Source organism: Strongylocentrotus purpuratus, unplaced genomic scaffold (genome assembly GCF_000002235.5).
Source record: "Strongylocentrotus purpuratus isolate Spur 01 unplaced genomic scaffold, Spur_5.0 spur5_scaffold_21, whole genome shotgun sequence".
NCBI classification, from domain to species: Eukaryota; Metazoa; Echinodermata; class Echinoidea; order Camarodonta; family Strongylocentrotidae; genus Strongylocentrotus; species Strongylocentrotus purpuratus.
The window spans coordinates 39948377-39963861 of record NW_022145607.1 but is presented as its reverse complement, the minus strand read 5'-3'; the positions used below and the strand labels follow the sequence as shown (position 1 = coordinate 39963861).

The window sequence follows — 15485 nt, the reverse complement described above, 5'->3', positions numbered from 1 at the left end:
AGAGCAAAGAGAACAAGAGGGTAGAGGTTACGGAAGTGACTATCCCCTCACAGGTTTTTGAAGTTTTGTTGTATTAACAAATTACATACTTTAATTAGCAAAAGAATAGTATAAAAACAAGCAATATACCTTTTTCACACTTCACTTTTCTAGAATATTTACTGTACACTTCGAAGAATATTATGCGGGAAGATTTTTGCATTTTTATTTGTATAAACGCTGCACTCTAGGGCCCTCCAGAGCCTAAAAGTTTGTTACAGTCTTTAGTCAGTATTTGCTATACACTTTTTTCTCACTTTTTCAATTTTTCAGGGGGGAAGATCCCCCCCTAAACACGTCCCCCCGCCCCCCCCCCCCCCCCCCCCCCCCCCCCCCCCCCCCCCCCCGGGATCGCCGCCCCTGCTTATTTGAGAATGGAAAATTGCAAACATATGAGTATCTTATTTGGCATCAAATGACCATTTGCTTCAGCAATGTGAGAGCTGAACAATTCCTAAACAATTTACATAAATAGTGGAGAGAAAACTTTGGAATGAACGCAAATATTTTTTCCCCTTGAACCATAATTGCATATCAATATCATTTCAATACCTTCATTACAACATACATGTATAACAAGAGATCAATGGACCTTGTGTTTAACAGAGCCTGTAAAATTAGTGGCCACATCAATTACTATATTATATTACTATATTATCACTTGTGCCCTTGGGTACCTACATCGAAAATGTACCACAGATGATTATTTTTTTAATATACCCCCCCCCCCCTCATGCATAAACATCTGGCAACACTACGTACAAGAGACCCTTAGGGGAGCACTGCCCCTGAGTCCTCATGAGGGGCAAGGTAATCAATACAAACAAATTCAGATCCCCTCTCAAATGTCAAATTTTATTGAGTGCCAGCATTAAGTTTTAGAGTCAAAGTAAAGAAATTGCTATATACATGTATGGACATTTTCGGGGGTTCCTCAACAACCTATCAACCTATCAACCTATCATTTCTCATGAATAATCCCTGCCCAATTTGATTAAATTCTGTTGTACTGATGTATTTTGTCAAAGAAAAATTGAACAATTAACCTTACAATGGTAACTGCGACCATGAAAATCTTAGAATATGTAGTTGTGATATATAATTTCCAAACCGGAATAGCTAATTGGTCGATTTTAGTCAAGAAACATTGTTTTATAGCTTAATTAATATATTGACTTTGAGAGGGAGCTATACAACATAAAAAGTTAATTATTTATAATTTCATAACTTTAGAATCGATTTCAACCGCGACAACGATCACTGATTATTGTAGGATAGTATATGCTTCCAATATGTTTATTTGAACCAAATTCAAGACCCCTTACCAAAACTTTGTAATACCTTTAGTAAGAAGCTCTGAATGTACACTATTTATTGAGCTGCTAAACAGTTAAATAAGGGCATTACAAGGACACAATTTGATATTGGACTGCATAAACACTCCGAGCAGCTTGATGACATTGCAGTGGTGGACAGTGTGATCAGCAAGGATAAGGCGAGAGGGCATCGGACAAATAGTTTGGGCAATGTCTTGTTCAGATGATTCTGGGCAGTGGCGTCGAAGTCCGAGGCTTCTACAAATGCGCTTCACCTGCCGAACACTATAAAGGGAAAGATAAATATATCACAGTTTAAATCCTAAATACAATTAAATATATACTATAATAATATTCCACCCAGCAACGCTTACATGTGCAAAACAATCATATAATGATACATAAACAGGAGCCCCCAACAGTTGATTTAAAATTATGCAATAGCATTATCAGATATTTTATAAGCATGCCATTCAAAGCAATGATACATGAAGGTTGGTTTTATGTTATTAAGAAATGTTCCAGGTTTTTGAAAGATTTATATTTCGGGTTAGGTACATCCATGAATAAAATTATAACAAATACAAAAACATCACGTATACAAAAATTGTTTCATAGTTCATACCTCTCTTCCTGATGCCATCTCGATAATGCTCCATGAATACCCTGCTTACCGTAAGAGGCAATCTGGTAAAGTACTGTGCATTATAGAATTTGTGAAATCAAGGAGCAAAACAATTTTTGTTTAAACTTAGAAAAGCATCCACATATACACTAAATAACTGTTTTAACATCTATTATATCAAGTGGTTAGCTTTGGAATACTAGTTACTCATGTGTTAAGATCCTACCAATGGTTTACACATAAAGTGAAGTATTGCAGAAAACTTTTGGGGTTGAAATCAAATGAATTGCACATTTACAATGACTTGAAAATATGTATGACTTGAAATATTTCAAAGGTCATACATTTAGGTCTTTGACATTGTTCCTGATTAAAAGAACATTAAGACTCGTAAGCATACCAATGTACCAGTACAGTTCTCTTGATGCCAATATTATAGAAATGGTAACCTCGCTCAATTCATAATGCGGAATGAGGATCACTATTCATAATACGGGAAGAAGGTTGCTATTCATAATACGGGAAGAGGGTCGCTATTCATAATACGGAATGAGGGTCGTTATTCATAAAAATTAAATAAGCAAACAAAATAATAACAAGAAAGGGGAATTTTGAAAAGGGGACACCCCCACTCCCATGGCTGTGGCGTAGCGATGGGGGGGGGGATGATACATGGCCTTGAATATTTGTCGAAAACATTTATTAAAAACAAACAGTTTTGAAGAAATAAAGAAAAAAGGCGTGCTACAATAATGTACATCACCCCTACCCCCAATCAGTCCAACCACGCTGCGCCATTCGGCCCACCCTCCCTGCAGCATTCCCTTAGGACAAGTACATATTACCAACAATTTTCGTCAAGGGGATAGACAAAAAAGATCTGCACCACCCCACTCTTACATGCAGGCCCCGCTGAACATTTCTAAAGTAGGTGAGGGGGGGGGGGGTAGGTATGTACGATTAGGTAGAGCATTGCATAAATTGGCGTGGGGTCTTGGGAGAAGCCCCTGCGGGGGTCAAGGGGTGGAGCCCCTAGAAGCTCAGGAGTTTTATACATTAAATTACCATCGATGAGCATATTTTTATACCCTATTTGTGACACTGACAGGTCACGACTTGGCGTGGGGTCCAGGGGCGGAGCCCCCAGAAGCTCAGAGGTTTTGGGCAATAAATTACGGTCAGATTAGCATCTTTTCATACCTTATTTGTGACATTGACAGGACACAAATTAGGTTAGCTCCAGGGGGCAGAGCCCCTGAAGCTCAGGGGCTTTGGGCAATAATTACAGTCAGGTGAGCATATTTGTATACCTTATTTGTGACACTGGCAGGTTAAGAATTGGTGTGGGGTCCAGGGGGTGGAGCCCCAGAAGCTCAGGGGGTATAGGCATTTAATAACAGTCAACTGAGCATATTTTGATACCTTATTTGTGACACTGGCAGGACATGAATTGGCGTGGGGGTCCACGGGACGGAGCCTTTTATAACGGCCACATAAGCATGCAGGGGCCCGCCTTAGGGCCCCTGGTGGGGTTGATGGGTGGAGCCCCCGAAGCTCAAGGGTTTTAGGCATTTAATTCACTATTCTTTCTTTCTTTCTTCATGAATTTGCCATTTTCCAACAAACGCATAAAAAAGTATAATTTACTAAACATTGAGGAAAAAATCTCTGAAAATTATGTCATTTCAGCAGCATTTGTAAATCACCGCTATTGAATTAGAAATAAACCAAGCCCCCCCCCCCCCCCTGATCTACACCTTATTGGCGGGAAAAATCGTAACTGTTCTCCCCTTCTTTTTTTCTTCCTCTTTTTTGTTCCCTTTTAGCTCTCCTATTTCCCTTTCCCTTCCTTTCCCCCGTTTTGGGGGGGTGGGGGAAGGGGGGGGGGGGGGGGCAAGGGCTTTTTGCCCCCCCCCCCCCGAACTACAACTTGTTGGCGGGAAAATTGCAACTCTTCTTCCTCTTCTTTCTTTCCCTTTCTCCCCTCTTTCCCTTCTTTTCCTTCTCTCTCTCTCTTTTTTTTTGGGGGGGGGGGGGCAAGGCCCGCTGGCCCCCCCCCCCTGGATCCGCGCCTGGTTATATACCATCCTTTCATAAATTATACACAATATAGCAAGATATATTTTCCATATAAGTAAGGAAGTTAGATTTTCAAGATTTTAAGCCATTAAGATATGATATATTGTGACCGTTAGGCGTTATGCGAACGATGGCGTACCCTGTATTACCGGTATGTCTTTTTTTAAAGTATATTGTACCTTTTATCTTTGATGATTATATAGAGACATCCCCATTACCTTCATGTAGCTTATGAATCTGCCCCGCTCCTGTGGTGACAAAAAATACAGTAAAACCCAATCCTATTCACCTATTGTAATTTGTTCCCCCCCCCCCCCCCCCTTTCTTAAAGGTAATACAAAGTTTTGGGAATTTTGAAAATGGCCGGATAGCGATTCTTGAAAATGTTGATATATTTGGATGCCCTAAGGATGCATTTAAGCACTAGAAAATTTAGCCCCTAAACACTTCTGCTTTCGAGAAAATTTGAATATCAATGCCTATACGGCCATCCAATGGTAGCTGCTAAAATGAACATCTCAGAATATGCAGTTGTGATATATAATTTCCAAACGGGAATAGCCAATCGGTCGATTTTAGTCAAGAAACATTGTTTTAATGCTAAATTAATATCTTGACCTTTAGAGGGAGCTATACAACATAGAGAGTTTATTATTTACAATTTCTTCTTTAAACTTGATTTCAACCGCGACAACGATCACTGAATACTGTAGGATCGCATGTGCTTCCAATATGTTCATTTGAACCAAATTCACGACCCCATACCAAAACTTTTACCTTTAATATAATTCTGTTTGCTTATTTAATTTCTATGAATAGCGACCCTTTCTGTATTATGAATAGCGAACCCTCTTATTGTATTATGAATAGCCACCCTCTTCTCGTATTATGAATAGCCACCCTCTTCTCGTATTATGAATAGCGACCCCCTTTTTCGATTATGAATAGCGGTTCTTACATGTATGAATAATGACCCTAATGAATAGTGACCCTTTTCTCAAATTATGAATAGTGGTCCTTATGAATAGCGGTCCTTATGAAAGCGGTCCTTATGAATAATGACCCTTTTCTCGTATTTTGAATAGCGACCCTCATTCCGCATCATGAATAGCCACCCTCTTCTCACATTATGAAAAGCAACCCTCCTATTCGATTATGAATAGCGGTTCTTACATGTTTGAATATGACCCTAATGAATAATGACCCTTTTCTCAAATTATGAATAGTGGTCCTTATGAATAGCGGTCCTTATGAAAGCGGTTCTTATGAATAGCGGTCCTTATGAATAGCGGTCCTTATGAATAGCGGTCCTTATGAATAGCGGTCCTTATGAATAGTAAGCAGATCTCATTTTAACAGACCTTTAGATGAGCATACATGTGGTATGTACACTGCATTTCAACTTTTAAACAAAAAGGGTAACTGCCCAATTCTCCATTGACAATTCTAACAGGTCTTAAAAATAAAGTAGTCCTTTTTATATTTAAACTGGTGTCTATTGGACATTTCTAGTTCATACCTTTACAAATAAAAGTATTTCTTGTGCAAGCTTCATTTAAGGTTCTTGTTAACATTGTTCAGATGAGAGAAAATGGTGATAAGGTAGTGACTTCAATGCTCGATATACATTTAAAGATAATCTGAAAGTTTGAGTGAAAACAGGCTATCATTAATGATCAAAATTTGAAAAAATGATCTGCTTAATTCCGGAATTCTCCCAACTATATTATCATATGTATCAACAAGGTTTTTAGCAAGGACAATTAAAAAAAAAGCATTACAAGCCGTTCGACTGTAGTAACACTCCTTCATAAAGAAAACAACATCTTATGCCAGCCCCCAGGGGTTGTTAAACAGAAGGGAATGCGAGGGATATGAAGGGAAACAACATCAGTGTCTGTAACAGCAGCTTAGCAATCTATAACCCATCATTATCTAAGATAATTTTTATTTTGTTATCATTTCAACGCATACACTCAATAAGGATACATTCAGCTTAGTTCCCATCATCCTGAGCTGGTTTGTATGGAGTGTTGATACATGGCAGTTGTACTACAAGTTGTAGGGCTTGCTTGCATGAATGCAAACCAGGTAATCTGTTGAATGAATAATAAAAGAAACATATGCAAACAAAATCTAGTGATAAACTTTGCACATTATAAAACAAAAAGAAAAACATCATAACACTTTTTTTTTCACTCCAAGAGATGAATTTTGGTAAGATAATCACACTGTGATTGGATTACCCTTTAGCGTTTACGGTTAGACTTCATGCATCATAGGACTCTACGAGTTCGCTGCCCATCAACTAAAAAGTACATACGGTAGTACTTAGTCAGGATGTTGTCCTTAATCTTGGAAAAGAGGTCTTAGTTAAACATGTAGCGGACAAGTAGCTTACTAAAGCTGATTTGGTCAAGAAGTTAGACTTATGACGGTTTCGAGAAACCGGCCCCTGGCCTGGGTGCTAGCCGAAATTCACTAAATAGACTAGTAAATACCTAATAGTAATATAGATCTAACTTAAAGTGACTCGGTAACATTGCCTCAGATTCTGAAACAAAATCATGGATTTAGCTCATGCTGCAATCATAATTTTAAACCTTTAAACCTTTAGCTTAGCCTCTGTTAGGTCAGTCAGGAATCCCGTGCCTTTTACAAACCAATCGTCTGTCTGATTATCAAGTTATTTATGATTGGAAATCGAAATTAAACTTTGCGTTTTCCTAACGGTTTTGATAAACTAGGGCCTGAGCCTAGTCTATTCAGGAAAATAAGTATGGTAAAACCGGTCACTCAAAGATTATTACTTTTTTGAGCCACTTCATGATCATTTTGAAGCGAAATTTGTTTAGGGCTTCAATATTCAGTAGGGAAGCTGGTACAAGAATAAGGATCATCTGCATTTTCGCAGACGTTTCCAATTTCCAATCCGCGCGTTGGTGATGCGAAAAACGGATTCCTCGATGTTTTTATTGATGCATTTTACATTGACTTAATTTTGTACAGAGACTTTCACATAAGGGGCGATAAATCCTCGAGAAGACGGACAACCCATAAAAGAAGATGGCGCTTGTTTAGAAACCTATCAAAAATTTGACCCGTAACTCTGGCATGGAGATACCCTACTAAAACATACCCAAAATGAAGTAAATATTCATTAAATGTCCAAACACTGGAAGAAGGAGCAATATCATTCACCCTTCTCCCAGTTGACACTCCAATTATGACAATCCTGATATGACCCAGCAAGCAAGATTCAGATGTAAAATGACTATGGTGCAAGACCCGGCCAAGCTGGGACATCCCCCCCCCCCCCTTGAAGTTAGACCTGGAAGCTTGGCAGCTGGAGACGGCTTTCTTCCAGAAGCTTTGGTATTCAAGGTATTCAAGGTATTCAAATAAAAATCGTGAGTTAAAAGTTGTTATGTTTATTACCTGTTTTGTGTCAATTTTCTTGTTATTTTTGGAGTATTTTTCGGAAAAACGATGATATCAGTATACCTACACCTTTTCACGGCAAACCGCTGCACAATACAAGTGCAAACCGATGGTGGGTTGCGGGCGGATGCGCGCCTGTGTGAAGTAATGTCTCGGATCCTCATTACGGTAGATAACTTCACACAGGCGTGCGCCCGCCCGCAACTCACCATCGAACTGCACTTGTATTTTTTTTTTTTTTATAAATGTAATGCTTCCTGGGAGAAATTTCAATAGTTTAAACATATTTGTGGCTTACACCCAGTAAATAAGATCGATTGATCAATCTGTAATTGAAAAACAAGTCAGAAAAAATCTTGGAACCAGCGGGATTTGAACCTGCCATCTACTGCTTGCCGGGCAGCGACTCTACCACCAGGCCATCACTGGTCCATGGCAGGTTCAAATCCCGCTGGTTCCAAGATTTTTTCTGACTTGTTTTTCAATTACAGATCGATCGATCGATCTTATTTACTGGGTGTAAGCCACAAATATGTTTAAACTATTGAAATTTCTCCCAGGAAGCATTACATTTATAAAAGTTATTGTCCTATGGCGGACTAATGAATATTAATAAGTCAGAATGAATCAGGAGAGCCCTTGGGTATTTGTTTCTAGTTCATCGTGACTGTGCCATGGACCAGTGATGGCCTGGTGGTAGAGTCCCTGCCCGGCAAGCAGTAGATGGCAGGTTCAAATCCCGCTGGTTCCAAGATTTTTTCTGACTTGTTTTTCAATTACGGATCGATCAATCGATCTTATTTACTGGGTGTAAGCCACAAATATGTTTAAACTATTGCACTTGTATTGTGCAGCGGTTTGCCGTGAAACCTGAGAAAAAGTGTATAGATCTAGTAATATCATTGTTATTCCAAAAAATACTCCAAAAATGACAAAAAAATTGACACGAAACAGGTAATAAACATAACGACTTTTAACTCATGATCTTATATGGACATTTAATGAATATTTACTTCATTTTGGGTATGTTATAGTAGGGTATCTCCACGCCGGAGTTACGGGTCAAATTTTAGACACGTTTCTGAACAAGTGCCAAGGAGACTGGGGTTATTTTCTTACAAGGAATCTGTTTTTTTGCATGCCCTGAATCCTGATGCCCGCGCTGGGAACCTGAAACCCGCAGAGTGCCGATGAAAAAAAGACGTTCGCGAACGCAATTTGTCCGTTTTTACGACTAGGATATCCTTGTTTATGCAGACGATCCTCATTCTCGGACCAGCGCCCCTAATCTTGTCATAAAATAATGATATTACACTGTATCACAGACATAGATCTAGTAATATTATAAATAACACATAGATCTAGGGCCATGCATGATTGCATCTCAGAGTCAGACTTAACATTGTTAAACGATCCCTTGTATTTATCTATCATGATTTGTAGATCTATAACAGTTAGATCTGGTGCTTGCCTAATATCTACATCGAATTGAATCAGCTCAGCTCAGCTCAGTTTGCGTCTAGTCGACGAGTACGAGTGTGCTATTGCAATGGACTCTGTCAGTCTTTGTAGACTCAGTTTGAGAAATTGAGTGTGCTAGTTCGTAGGCCTACTAATAAAAGTAGGCCTAGATCGAGATCTAGATCAATTACATAACTCAATACTAGGTCTAGACCTAGATCTAGACTCTATATCAGGATATTACAACATGGAAATGAATGTATGGGAAAATGCATTGCCATTGAGTGCATCTATGATCTAGACCATTAATTGCATACCGGGTAATTTTTCCGCTGTGCAATTACTTTTATCCCTATCTTGTCAAAGATAAAATACAAATAGAGTATAATATGAAGTTAAACCTACCATTTTCACAGAAATCATCGTAAAAACGTCTCGTCATAATAATCGTCTTCAATCAAGCTAGCTAGGGCTGGTTTTGTTTACGAACCGCCCAGGCCAGGAGAAAATAATTCACGATAAAATATACGAAATCGTCAATTTTATCGTGAACTTTATTGTGAACTTTTCACGATAAAATATACGATATCGTCAATTTTGTCGTGAACTTTTCACGATAAAGTTCACGATATCGTGAATTTCGTGAATTTCGTCGTGAAAAATTGGCGATAAAATTTACAATATCGTGAATTTTATCGCCAATTTTTCGCGATTTAGTCTATTCGCGATGTCCCTTCAGGGCCACCATAGACCAGAGATGCAGGGAGTACTGCCAACATGAAGCGGCGAGCCGGCGAACCAGGGTATCGATAAAGAGTGGGATGCGAGAGGGTCGGGTGTTATCATCTCCTTTTCTCCTCGTCCCCCCTCCTTCCCTCCCCCTCTCCTCATGCTTTCTTCTCTTTAACTCTTTGTCTCTCTCGCTCCCTCCCTCCTTCCCTTCCCCTTTCCTCACGCTTTCTTCTCTTTAACTCTTTGTCTCTCTCTCGCTCCCTCCCTCCTTCCCTTCCCCTCTCCTCATGCTTTCTTCTCTTTCTCTCTCTGTCTCTCTCGCTCCCTCCCTCCTTCCCTTCCCCTTTCCTCACGCTTTCTTCTCTTTCTCTCTCTGTCTCTCTCGCTCCCTCCTTCCTTCCCTTCCCCTTTCCTCACGCTTTCTTCTCTTTAACTCTTTGTCTCTCTCGCTCCCTCCCTCCTTCCCTTCCCCTTTCCTCACGCTTTCTTCTCTTTAACTCTTTGTCTCTCTCGCTCCCTCCCTCCTTCCCTTCCCCTTTCCTCACGCTTTCTTCTCTTTAACTCTTTGTCTCTCTCGCTCCCTCCCTCCTTCCCTTCCCCTTTCCTCATGCTTTCTTCTCTTTAACTCTTTGTCTCTCTCGCTCCCTCCTTCCTTCCTTTCCCCTTTCCTCACGCTTTCTTCTCTTTAACTCTTTGTCTCTCCCGCTCCCTCCCTCCTTCCCTTCCCCTTTCCTCATGCTTTCTTCTCTTTCTCTCTCTTTCTCTCTCGCTCCCTCCCACTCCCCCTCTCCTCATGCTTTCTCTCCTCTCTCTCTCTCTTTCTCTCTCGCTCCCTCCCACTCCCCCTCTCCTCATGCTTTCTCTCCTCTCTCTCTCTCTCTCTCTGTCTCTCTCGCTCCCTCCCTCCTTCCCTTCCCCTTTCCTCACGCTTTCTTCTCTTTCTCTCTCTGTCTCTCTCGCTCCCTCCCTCCTTCCCTTCCCCTTTCCTCACGCTTTCTTCTCTTTAACTCTTTGTCTCTCTCGCTCCCTCCCTCCTTCCCTTCCCCTTTCCTCACGCTTTCTTCTCTTTCTCTCTCTGTCTCTCTCGCTCCCTCCCTCCTTCCCTCCCCCTCTCCTCATGCTTTCTTCTCTTTCTCTCTCTGTCTCTCTCGCTCCCTCCCTCCTTCCCTTCCCCTTTCCTCACGCTTTCTTCTCTTTAACTCTTTGTCTCTCTCGCTCCCTCCCTCCTTCCCTACCCCTCTCCTCACGCTTTCTTCTCTTTAACTCTTTGTCTCTCTCGCTCCCTCCTTCCTTCCCTTCCCCTTTCCTCACGCTTTCTTCTCTTTAACTCTTTGTCTCTCTCGCTCCCTCCCTCCTTCCCTTCCCCTTTCCTCACGCTTTCTTCTCTTTCTCTCTCTTTCTCTCTTGCTCCCTCCCACTCCCCCTCTCCTCATGCTTTCTCTCCTCTCTCTCTCTCTCTCTCGCTCCCTCCCTTCCTCTCCCCCAATCTCTCTCTTTCTTTCTCCCTCCCTCTGCCCCTATATCTCCACCTCTTACTCCCCCATCTCTCTCTCTGTAACTCTCTTTTATTTTCTCTTTTTTCACCATACGGTAGAGGTTGTGCCCCCGTAGCCCCCTGCAGCTTTGCCACTATATCATTTGTTAACACAACTTGTAATTTCTTTTGTGACGATGTAATTTTGATACTTCCACTTGCTTCTCTCTCGTCCGCTCGTTGTTAATTGAAATATAATTGATTTTGAAATCAAAGCGTGGATAGAAGTACCTTTCCATGACAACTTGAAAACAAAAATAGATTGAACTCATAACCACGATAGGAACAATCTTTATATTTGTTATTCATACGACACCAAGTAATATAGATGACATGAGTTGTAATATGCCACATCACAACGAATCCCCCCCCCCCCCTCCGCCAGGCAGTAAATTGCAATTTCATTGTCCATATTGTGATAAAACTATCAAATTTGGCACGCACGTAGACAAATAATTGCACTCAAATAATTATTGACAAAGAATTGACTTCTTCACAAAGGAACACTGATTTGTAATTGGTATTTTATTCATAGGATGCGGAGTAGACATATTATTTATTAACGTCGTGTAGGAATAGGTTAAGAAGAGGGGTACGTTCAAACAATCTCACTCTATAATTTTTATTAAAAAAAACAAATTATTAAATGAAAGAATCAATCATCCTTTTAACTGGAATAACTATCTCGTTACTTTGTATTTTCCTGATATCTTCTCCCAAACAAATTAGCGTAAATAAGTAAGGCTGTAAAGTAGGTTATGCCGTGATTTTTTTGAAAGACAGTAAGCTATCATTTCAAATCATATTTTGTAAAGCTGTATTTGAACAAGAGGGCGCCACCTTCCATGCCCGCTGAAATTCAATATCCTCTGACTCGAGCATATTCCATAGTGATGGCTATGGTCCTTCTTGTTTCGAAGGCTGGTTCCATACAATTCACATCTTTCATGATGAAAAAACCCTCAAGATTGACGAACCTTCACCTTATATGCCAATTACACACGATGATTGTTATTGCGCTATTACATGCGCCAATAATAATAATAATGATCATGATATGGATATTTATATAGCGCCGGTATCCGCCAGGCTCTGACGCTCAAGCCTGTGAAGTGAATTACACCCGTTCGTACCTCAAATCTACCTCAGAGGGTGCACTGTTCATTGTGCAGGGTTTCTTTTTTCTTTTCCTTTTCCTGTTGTTTTCGTTTTTTTGTTTTTTTTGTTATTTCCTTTATCGATGTCATCCACACACATGGTGCATCAAAGACCGCGTAATTCCTGACGGTAATAGGAAAATACCGCCTCGTGTGCAAAAGGCATGTGACCTTTATTGTTTCGTTTGACGTACCTTCCTTTATATTTTGAAAATTGATCGTACCTCCAGGTATAACTATGTAAACTAATTCCACCTTCAATAATGTATTATTAATTTCTTACTAGTTTATGTTTTCCTTTCATTTTCATCAAAATCATGGATACAAGAATGGAATGGGTCTCGATTGATTGAGCTTCGTCCGAGTTTATTGATTTATCTGTAACCGAAACTCGTCTTCCTTTTTGATATTAAACCGTTCTATTCAAACCATTGACGTAAAAGGTCGGTCTCCAGATGTAATAATCATATCTTAATTGATACACACCTGTACACAAAATAATTACATATTCTACTGGTCACGACATGGTGTATCTTTTTATTATTCTTTCCTTGTACAAGAAAGCAGTATTCGCCATATTGTACTCAGGGCCGGTCAAACTCTGCTAATCAATGGGACTGCCCCTTCCCCATGACATCAGTGCCCCCTAATGGTTGGACCCATAAGTATGCAACTACACCAATATAGTTATGTCGTTTTAAAGAGAAATCAAATAGAAAATCACCAAAAAAATCTTTTATTTTGATTTCTTTTCCCAGCAATGTGGATTCTGACATCATTATCAATTTAGTTATATAACAAAAAGTAGATGGCTCAGTAGTAGAGCAGTGATCTCGTAACCGGAAGATTCCAGGTTCAACTAAGTCGATGCGCTAGTGCACTCTGGTAAGGCATTAATCCTCATACCCAGTCCATCGGTGAGGACTTAAAGCCGTCGGTCCCCTGGTTGCTTGTCTTACTAGCATATAATGTTTTCTTAGCAGTCAGGTAAAACAAACAAGTGAATACGAAATAGAATAGTGGGGCTAGCACCAGCTACGAGTAGGAACATAATAATCATTCAAATGCGCACTTTTCTCCATTCCCTTAAACATCATTACTTTTTACATGTTAAAATAGAGTAGCAATACTTGGTTGAAAAGATAGAGCAAATGCTTCGTTGGTTATGAAGGAATTCGATCGTAAAAGCTAACTTGTTTCTCGCGCAAGATGTAAATCAGTAGATCTAAGTTCCATAAAACTAACAATCATTATATTCCTAGCAATCAATTTAACAATATACATCTATTCATCAGAAAAGCAATTAAACAATCAATCAATCAATAAACAAGGGGAACGCTCTCGGCGGACTCGCCTGTATTACGCAATTCGATATGATCAAAAATTGAGGTTGTGACATTATTTATAGGCAGGATGGCCCTTTAGCAGGCCCCCAAAATGAAATCCTCTGAATATAATTCGCATTTTGAGGTGAATATTGACTAAAAATCATCAGAAGAGTTATTTACTATAATTTGTACCAAGATTGATAACAAAAAATGGTTTATTAATTCTCATATTAAGTTGTGAAAACATATTCCAAGTCTACTGACCTAAAATGACCTTTGACCTTGACTTTGTGACCTGGGGTGGTATTCTGAACATTGTTGTAAGTTTTGTGTTATCTTTTGTTGTATCTTCCAGAGATAACACAGCGCTAATATTGTTGTAAGTTGGTATTCTGAACATTGTTTTATCCCTGTGTTATCTCTTGAAGGACCGCCTCTATCTTATCTTTGACTATTGATGACACGCCCATTTTTATGGACCCTACCAATCAAAATCTATTTTATATAAGCATGATAAGTAGATCAACCAATAGGAATACTTTATGCCATATCTGAAGATGCGCCTAGCGCATACTAATCTTGGGCGTAATTAGTTATTTGAGCACTTATTACGCGCGTCATCATTATGCGCTGTTGAATGTGGATCATGAAGACAAATCACGCTTTCACTATATTGGTTAAGATGAGAGCATTAAAATAGTCCTATCCTAGCATTTAATTTCTTAGAAAGTTCTCATCTTTGATGTTTCCGGTCAACACATTATCTTCTTCTAACTCGTCTATTGGCACAAAGTTGGTTCTGGGCAAGAAATATTGCCGCCATTATATCACCACGAAAGATACAACAACCCCCTACCTGTTGTAAATATTGTTGTAAATACCATGCAAGATAAGATAAGATAAAAGATACAACAACTTTCAGAATACCAATTATCTCGACATATTATCTCCCGTGCGCATATGCAAATGAGGATTAAGCGCCATGTTATTACTAATAAGCACAATTACAAGCGCACCAAGCTATGAGCGCAGGCGCGGCCAATGAGATGAGAGAAAAGATACAACAAAAGATAACACAAAAGTTACAACAGTGTTCAGAATACCAACTTTATCTTATCTCCAAAGATACAACAATATTAGAGATAACACAGGGTTCAGAATACCGCCCCCGGAATTTGTGTCATATGACCTGTGGTACTTGATAGCCCCTGTGTACAAGTTTCATGGCATTTAAACAAACGCTTTTGAAATTATGCTAAAAATTCAAAATCTTGATGTTAATGCCACAACAAAGTCTAAGTTTGCAGACCTGAAATGATGACCTTAAATTATACTTGGTATACAAAAGGGCATTCACAGCTGCAGCTCCCAAACTGACATTCGCAATAATACACACAGATTTATATAATTTGTAACCAGCAATCTCTCATTACCTTAAAAATATATATATTTAAAAACTCACCATTTCTGTTAATTACATAACTGTATACGCTATATAAAGAGGCCTACATTATTATTATTATTGTTATTATTATTATCATTTTTTTCACAATTATTATTTATATTATTATCATTGTTATTATTGTTATAATTATTATCATTATTACTGTTGTTGTTTTTGTTCATGAAAAATGAAGTCATATACAATCCGACAAAATGTAGTTGACCATGGCATGAGGTCGATGTTTACGGTATCTGGTGATAGTGGTGATGGATATATCACTGTATTTTTCTTCCGGAAATAGAAGTTGTGCAACATCCGTAAAATGAACA

At 39.3% G+C, this 15485-nt stretch overlaps 1 long non-coding RNA gene across 1 annotated transcript; it reads right to left on the bottom strand.

Moving 5' to 3' along the window:
* Positions 1-1260: 1260 nt before the first annotated feature.
* On the bottom strand, positions 1261-9514 carry LOC115928080. The gene is made up of 4 exons (XR_004065866.1): positions 9367-9514; positions 6049-6155; positions 1981-2053; positions 1261-1640 (listed from the first exon to the last, which is right to left on the bottom strand). It is a non-coding gene; the product is annotated as an uncharacterized LOC115928080 (long non-coding RNA).
* Positions 9515-15485: the final 5971 nt, after the last annotated feature.